This window comes from Oryzias latipes, chromosome 6 (genome assembly GCF_053564925.1).
Source record: "Oryzias latipes strain Hd-rR chromosome 6, Olatipes_Hd-rR_3.1".
NCBI lineage: Eukaryota > Metazoa > Chordata > Actinopteri > Beloniformes > Adrianichthyidae > Oryzias > Oryzias latipes.
The window spans coordinates 9,721,188-9,730,011 of NC_136242.1; the positions used below are offsets into that span (position 1 = coordinate 9,721,188).

The 8,824-nt window shown below is 37.3% G+C and overlaps 1 long non-coding RNA gene across 3 annotated transcripts; it reads left to right on the plus strand.

Annotated features, from left to right (window-relative positions):
• Positions 1-4,095: 4,095 nt before the first annotated feature.
• On the plus strand, positions 4,096-8,824 carry LOC144992418 (uncharacterized). Of its 3 annotated transcripts, none has more exons than XR_013656337.1 (7): positions 4,096-4,233; positions 5,233-5,315; positions 5,612-5,705; positions 6,051-6,162; positions 7,694-7,721; positions 7,838-7,957; positions 8,388-8,824. It is a non-coding gene; the product is annotated as an uncharacterized LOC144992418 (long non-coding RNA). The 3 variants fall into 3 exon arrangements; XR_013656338.1 differs by having other exon boundaries at positions 7,858-7,957; XR_013656339.1 differs by having other exon boundaries at positions 5,612-5,687.

Genomic DNA, 8,824 nt, shown 5'->3' on the forward strand with positions numbered 1-8,824 from the left:
TAATTCGGTCATTTTCTGTGTAACTCTGTTTTCTTGTCTTATCACTAACTATTTTAAACAAATGGCTTTAAAACCTGAATCCATGAAAATGTGTCTTGGTACCTTTTTTCCCAAAACCTGATTAAAGGATTGGATCCATGAACACAAACAGTTAAGTTGGCATCAGTTTCACTGAAAGGCGTCTCCTTTGCACGAGATTTAGTCTCACCTTGTTTTTGTTATCTGTTCTGTAAACAAACTGAATCTTGCAGTCAGTTAGATAGTCTGTCGGTCGGTTGGTTGGTTGGTTTTTGAGCCTTTTCTCCCTGTATCTGGAGCAGGGATCTGCAACCTGAGGCTCTAGAACAGGGGTGCTCACACTTTTTTGGCGTGTGAGCTACTTTTGAATTGACAATGTCTTGAAGATCTACCTATACGAACCACATGCAGCTCTTTCTTTGCTCCATTGTGGCTCTTTAAAGTTTTTAAAAAAAAACGCTAGTGAAGTTTTGTCATTATTGTAACATTCGGAAACTGAGGTGTTCTTACATGAGTGAAACTTAAATGTCTTTTGTTGTTTTGTTGTTTTTTTGCCACTGCTGACTACACTAAAGCACTGAGAGCCAAGCAACGTGATTGTGAAGGTTTCGATATTGTCAGAGTGGAACAAGTTCAAACTCTTATCTAGTGTCTAGTTGTAGTTCATAGACAAAGTTCTTAAAGTATAATTGCAAGTAAATCTACTGCAGCTGGAAGTTTTTAATAGACACAGGGTATATTTTATTTTGAAAGGAACTGGTATGTGCTGCTGTCAAAAGTAATACAGTACAATATAGTACTTTTACACATCAATTATTTTAAATATTTATAAGCTACATTTTACAAATAAATGGCCACAAAAAAGTGTTAGTTAGTTAGTTAGTTAGTTAGTTAGTTAGTTAGTTAGTTAGTTAGTTAGTTAGTTAGTTAGTTAGTTAGTTAGTTAGTTAGTTAGTTAGTCTCACCTTGGGTTTTGGTTCATGGGGACCTGGACCACATGGTTCTTCTGATCTGGTGTTATTAGTAACGTTCCCCACAAGAGGGCAGCAGAGTTCAACTGCTACGTCATAGAAGTTTGAGCCTAAGATTAATCTAATTTGAAAACCGAAAATATTTGTGATTTCATTTATGACCTAATTGGTTCTTTTTTTTGTTTGATTCTGGAAATATGTATTTTTGGATCTTATATCAAAGAATATAAAAAAGGACTGGTTTGCTTTTAAATCTCTTGCTCATTTTGGCCAAATTTCATATTCACAAATGTAAGTTCTGTGGTGGAAAATCTTGTTTCAATGTATTCTTTTCTGAGTTTAATCTGTGTATTAATAGTATTTATAATTCTGAGAAGCAAAATGTAAAATGGCATAATGTGCAATAAAATTTATTTAAAAATAAAAACTAATTAGAAAACCGAGGAGTGTTTTGTATTAACCCTGTGCTATCCTATTTCTTCTTTTGTGTAATGCTGACATAGAATGATTTTTGTAAGATGTTGGAAAGAGTTCTCTAACAAACAAAGATAGAATAAATGAGTTCTGAAGTTTTGAATTAACCGGTCGACCATTAAACAACAGAGATGGAAGCTGAACTTGAACACTATGAACCAGACTGGAGGACATTTGGATTCAAGTCTGAGGGATTGCTTTGATCACATTGTTGTATTGTTTTCTATCATTCAATTTAAACTTACTGGAAAAAGTTTCAAATGAGATCATGTTTCCATTATCATTCATAATATGTAATAATGACCAAATACCGTTATCAATCCAATTTTTGTAAAATATTGATTTGTTCCTACATAAAATATACCAACAGTTCCATATGGGAGTGTTGTGTGGACTAAAATTATGATTAAACATGAGCTTCCAGTACAGTAATACCTGCTGATGATAAGTAGAAAGTTTAATAGGAAGTTTTCTGTAATCAAAGTCACATTTTAGGAGGAACTCAATGCCCCCAAGATGAGAGAAAATGTTTGAAGGAATATGAAACCAAATAATTCTTCCATTTTGCAGAAAAGACCTAAGCCAATTTCTTTTAACCCTTGTGCTCCTATGACCCCACCCTTACATTGACGTGTTCTCCCTACCATGACAAAGGTGGATTAAGGTGGAAATATTTCATGTAATCCATGGACACCAGTGAAGATCACAAATCATTGAAGAAAAAAGGTTCAGAGCATTGTCTAGTGGGTCTAAATCAGTGTTTTTCAACCAGTGTGCAGTGTGCCGTGGAGAAATTGCCCTCATTAACTGATCTAAAAACATTTTCTATCTCCAGGATTTCAGCTCTGTGTTCATCCAAACAGGCCCTGATAAAACATTGAGTAGTTAGGAATATAAAAGATCTTAAAATTACTTTTTCTTTGTGTTTATTTAATTCTATTAAAGACATTTTGATAAGAATCACGGTACCACGATTTAGCTACAGCTATAACTGTGCAAGGAAAAGTCCCGCCCCTTTAACTGTCTCCGCCAATCATTCTTGAAGGCTTAATCACATGTCATCAGTCTGACCAATCAGAAGTGGATAAAGTCTTCACTTCCTTGTTCTTAATTCTGCTGATAAAGTCGCTCAGTTCTAACAAAAATACCAGCTAAAGCTCGTCTTTAGCTGGTGGTTCATCTCTTAGAAAAAACAGCCTGCTTTTTCTGCCACAATTATCACAAAAATCCACGTGAGATTGCGCGGGGCGGGGGGGGGGGGGGGGGGGGGTATCAATACAGACCATGAATTTCTGCTTTTTTTTTTTTTGGATGCTGGTGTTCCGCGGGATTTTTGTTAGGGTTAAAGTGTGCCGTGGCTCAAAAAAGGTTGAAAAACACTGGTCTAGATGACCCAACTCCCAATGTTAAAGTGCCTAGGATAGCACAAGGGTTAATCATACCATCTAAACTTTCAAAGTCTATGGCTTCAAGTCCATTCTCACTATAATCCTGAATTATTATTCTTTTTTTTATGTAAATAGTTTTGTTTTTCCAGATGAAGTTGAAATTGGCCTGGTTTACTGCTTTCCTTGCAGATTTAGGAATTGGGAGTGAATATGATGGATAAATGAATCTGGATAAACTTTCTAATTTAGTGAGAAACACTCTGCCCAGAATAGAAATGTCACGCTGTGACCACATGTTTAAATTGTTTGGCTATCTTTGGTAATATGAACACCAAGACATTTCACAACAGTCCTAACAGGTCTGTTATGAATAACTGACTGATCAGAATGGTGAATTGGGAACAATTCACACTTGCTGAGATTTAGTTTTAAATCAGATGCTTTAAAGAGAAAATCCACGGTCGGTCTGAATGATCTCTGGTATTTGATGACTGTCCTTCATGAATATGGCCGTGTCGTCTGCTAGCTGAGTAATGGCTAACTGTTCTCCCAGGACATTGACTTTACAGAAACAAGAGTTTTTTTTACAAGTACTGATGACATTTCTGTTGCTGTTATAAAAAGTAACGGTGATATTGGACAGCCTTATTTCATTCCTTTGTTGATTAATAATCTGGGAGAAATGCCATTTGGTAAAATAACTACACTGTTTGTATCGTTATAGATTGTTTTCTTGATTGCTGTTTTTTATGGAGTTAATTCAGTCTCAATAATCAGAAATGCACACAACCGGTTTTACAAATGCACACGCTCCGATTCACAAATGTCATTTTATGCAAACGTGAAAAATAAATTCGGAAATACACACCCTGTGTTTCACAAACACACAGATTGTGTTTCACACATGCACACTAAATGTTTTACAAATGCACAATAAGTGTTTCTCACAAATGTGCACACTGTTTTTCACAAAAACATTTTAGAAATTCACAATAAATGTATCAGAAATACACAGTAGGTGCTTCACAAACATGATTTTTAGGTACACATGTGATGTGAACTCACAGATCATTCGAATTGCAGACTGTGCATTCAAAATCCCGTTCTCGTTTGTGAATCTCCCCGTGTGTGTGAGAGATTTTTCTACGGTGAATATTGAGACTCATCTGACGGAGCGGGTCGACTAATCTCACCATTGGCTAGTGAATCTGTCAATCAAACTAATCGGCAAAGCAGGCGGGTTCGCTTTTAGCCAATCGAATGGCCCCTTACACTCCTCACTTTCAAAGTGACGAGGGAGGGAGCTGTTCAGCACAGCAGTTGAAAGGACGCGGGCGGCAAACATGGCGGAGAGGTCTTCTGAACGGGATCAGTCTCAGCCCGTAAGTAATGCATTTATTTGATCATTCCCTCGTTGTACGTCCTGTAATGTTATTGAATACTAAGTTGAAGCGTTCTCCTTTGCCAAGTGACATGTGTGAATGCTTTATGAACACTGCAGCCGAGTCGTTTGCAGAGTACCCCCACCGCAAATTAGCTTAGCTTTGTTTTGCTTAGCCTGTGCAAGTTGTGGCTGCCTGTGAGTGTGAGTGAAGTTCAAGCCGGTGTCGGTTCAAGCTAGCATCTATAGCCAATGATCTGTAGGTTCTTAACATGATTCATAAGGAACTAAGGGGAAAAGCATGCCGGATTTACAGCAGCAAAGAAAGTTTAATAAAAAGTATTGATTTGGAGACGGCGATTTGTTTAAACACTGATGCTATGCTATGCTAACTAGCTAGTTGTTCCGTGTGCTGCCTTATGTAAACGCGATCCGGGTTAAAGTTAGACACAGCATTTTCACAACCCAGACTTTAAGACGGGGTGGACTGTGCAACAAAGTTAATTCATATGACATTCATGAAAACGGCATTTTTTAAATATAACATACATGAATCCACTGTTGAATGAAAGAAGCCTCATTAAGTTTCTAACGTTAGAACCCGTATTCATTGTGATGACCAGCCCTGTGAGATTGTGTCAGAGTGACAGCCACTAAATTCCCCGTATCTTTACTTCCAATGACGTAATGACAAGAATCCCAAACATTATGTTTTTAGGCTGTTTTGTAGTCGATAAGTAGTCACAGAAAGGGTGGATGGGAGAAATCAGCTGTCAACAGTGATTAGAGTAGAAGTTACTGTAAGTATTACACACAGGCTTCCTGTGATCAGTGTCTTGTCTCTGATTTTTTTTAAAGGTGTTCTTTACTACAAGCTCAAGTAATCATAGCAAGAGTGTTTTAAAAAATTCCCCTTTCATATATTTGAAAATTATGTAATTTAAGATCAGACAGCTAAATGATTTAATCCATGTTTGTTGTGTTTTTATTTATTCTCTAGGAATTACTGAAGCGTGACAGCGTGACAATCTTTTGTTCCTCGTGACATCAGGCAATACAACTCTCTGGCAGGGCATCTTACAAGTAATTTCTTTTAATTTTACCCACTGATTTTCCAATTATTTACCTATTTTTATCAATCTTTTTATTTTGTGATATTTCTATTTGTAATGCATGTAAAAACACAAACACTTATGTGTTTTTTTAAGATGGCCATTTAAAAAAAATTTCCTCAGGGATTATTAAATACCCTTCTATTCTATTCTATTTCATATTTTATCATCCTATTGTATTACTGTTTTACCTGTCAATTGGGAATTTAGCATTTTTGCCGCCGTAAACATCTGTCAGTTGAAAGTATTTGTACTTGTATTCCATAGATCTTGTACCTGAGAAGATAGCAGACAACAACTGTGCAGACACCCACTTGCCCTTCTTCAGTGACGCTGTGAACGTGTAAGGCTTTCCTCTGAGGTATTCATGTCATTCATAAAGAAATCTTTTATTCACATATCAGGCAGTATAAGTACTTGGTTATTTGTACAAAAATAAAATTACTTTTTTTAGACTCCTCTCCATAAACAAAGGCAACTCTAAAACTTTCCCCTCATGAATAACATTTTACCCCCCCTTAACAGTCTCTCTCACCTCATTTTTTCCCCCAGTGATACATGTAACCCACTCCTGCAATTTTTTTAACCTAGAAATTCTACTTATTGGCAACATGCATAAGAACATTACATTTTAAACTGATGTGTACCGTATTGGCGATGCATTTGTAATTATGTGTTTGAGACATGATTTTCATGTTATTGTCAGGGTGAGAGGAGATCACGGAGGAGAAAATGTGGGCATAGCCGAGTTAATGCTCACAGTACGTACAACTGACACAAACAGCTTCATTGTGGGAAAAGTGTACACACAATCAACGGTGAGTTGAACCTAGTTTTAGAAGCTTTAATATATACACAGGGCTCCAGACTGCGTCCATTTGGTCGCATTTTGCGACCAAAATTTGAGAGTGTGCGACTGAATTTTACACCCAGTCGCACATGTGCGACCAGTAAATTTGCCTCTTCCACCCTCCGTATTTTTTATACATTAAACATGAAAGGAGCACGTCAATGATCGATGAAATGTGAGATGAAATCATCAATGAGACGCGAGCGCGCACGCAGGCAGACACACACACTCACGCGAATACTCATGAGACTGGAGCACACACTCGCGTTTCATTGAGTGATGCCTGAGGCGGCCAATGCGCGTGAGAAGAATAGGGAAAGTCACTGCAAGTGGCTAAAATATGTGGAGGGGCGGGGCCTAGAGATAATCGAGCGCGCGTAAACATCCGTGGGAAGGAAACGGAGACAAATATCATCACAACCTGATATGTGCGTCTGAGCTATGAGCAAGCGAACTATTGATTAGTTCTTCCGACCTGCAGCTAGTGTACCAGTGACAGAGTGTACAGCAGGGGTCTCAAACTCGCATGAAATCGAAGCTGCAGCGAGACTGAAAGAGACCAGGAATTAGGAGTTGTCCTTAACATTCAATTTCGTTTTAATATGCCTCTCCCCCTAAGTATGAGCTGTGATATTACATGTTTTATAATTATTTTAATGTTTTGTAATGGATGTAGCCTTTTTTTAATCAGTTGGTATTTTAAATTATTTTAATTGATCAGTGAACTACAAAAAACCCATCAGGACGCATGTCCCATAATGCATTGTTTTTTAGTCTTTAGGGCAGCTTTTAGTCAGTTCAATACTAAATTTCCAGCTGCGTTCGCTCTGATTGGTGTCTTGCTCTCACCCCTTTCTCGTGATATTTTTGTTTTGATTGACAGGTGATGTTGGAGCAAAAACAAAAATATACGTCACACACCAGGTGATCTGTGCAGTGTTGCGTCCATCTGGGTGATCTCAAACACGCTTATTGTGCATCTTGGCTGAACCTATTTGGTGTCACCAACATGAATTTCCATCCTCTAATATTTACATACATTTAAGTATTGTTTGAAACTGTGAAATTACGAAAGGTTACTACGGTAATCACTTGTTACTAAAAACTTTTTTTTATTCTAAATGTATGGTATTTTTTTTACTATTTTTACTTAGTTGTACTGTCGTGACAGCGATGGTGCTGTCAGTTTACCTTCATGTTGCATCTTCAAAAGTGCAGAATAAAATGTGACACTGAATTAGAAACAGCAAATTGTAATTTCTGCATCTATTATTAAAGTATTTATTTGTAATACAGTGGAAATTAGTAGATTTGGTTAGAATGTTGATTTACGGTATGCGCCCCTAAATTTTCTGGTTGTGCCCCTAAAATTTTCAGTTAGGGGCCACTATGCTCCTAGTGAAAAAAGTTAGTCTGGAGCCCTGATACATAAAAGTGAATGATGTTTTAAAAATAAATCTGACAATATAATATTTCTTTTTGCTTTTTTCCAAATACAGGATTGAGCTCCTCTGGTGTGATGTCTTCGTGAGTGTTACTGGTTTATATTACAACATCCTGCACTCTCCTGAGGACCAAGACTTGCTCAATATCAGTCACATCACGTATTCTGCAGCCATTACATTTTTCTACCACGCATTCAGGCCAGTTTGGATGTCTTTAGTGACGCGTGGGACAGCCATCCAATCAGGACGGAGCAAAGCATGACACCAAATCAGCTGTGGCAGTTGGGCTTGACCCAAAACCCTGTTTCTGATCCCCGGGTAAATGCTTTATTTAATCTCACTGTACTGGACAACTGATTTGTGTGCAGTTTGACTAAAGTGGAAAGTATCAAGAAGAGTATCATGAAATCATAATGACTACAGTGAATTTTCATCGAAAATGAATGAAAAGGATTATTGTTGTGTGGTGCAAACAATTTCCCTAAATTGTTTGTTTGTAGGAAGAGTAGCACATCTGCAAGTTCAAAATGCATCACAATGCATGGCCTTATGAGCCATCAGATATACTAATGTCACTACTTTGTTAAGGTTCACTTATTTGAAAATTATAAACAGTTATGGAGATATGAGGTCTGCCTGCAAGCAACAATATAAGTTATTATTAGTCTGTCACTGTTCCTACATAATCTAAAACACAAAAAAAACAGTGCTGTTCATAAACAGTATCTTTTTTTTTTTTTTTTGTCAGGGTATGCTGGTTCCAGAGATTAAATGTGAGGAGAGTGGATCCATGACTGAACCTCATCCTGGGATCAATGTCCTGGTAAGGGACAGTCCCCTTTTGGGTCCACAAATGTTGGAACTGCAAGACGACATCAATCCATTGTGGAATTCAGACCGTTTGGGAGTTGACCTACATCTTTACTGTCCAGTGTGTTTAGAACTTAATTTAGGCGACATAATTACATACAGAAGAAGAGAGACTGAGGGGAGGAAGACAGAGTTCAAATAAATACTGCTGTATTGTTCAAGGGACTTCATTGTATGTAAGGATGTTATGAAAATTAGTTCCAGTTTAAATAAAATTCAAATCAGTAGAGATCCCACATTTGCTTAAATTTTGATGTTTTAATCTGTCCATGTTTTCACTGAATTTTACTCTGCAATAAAGGGTGAATGTTTGCA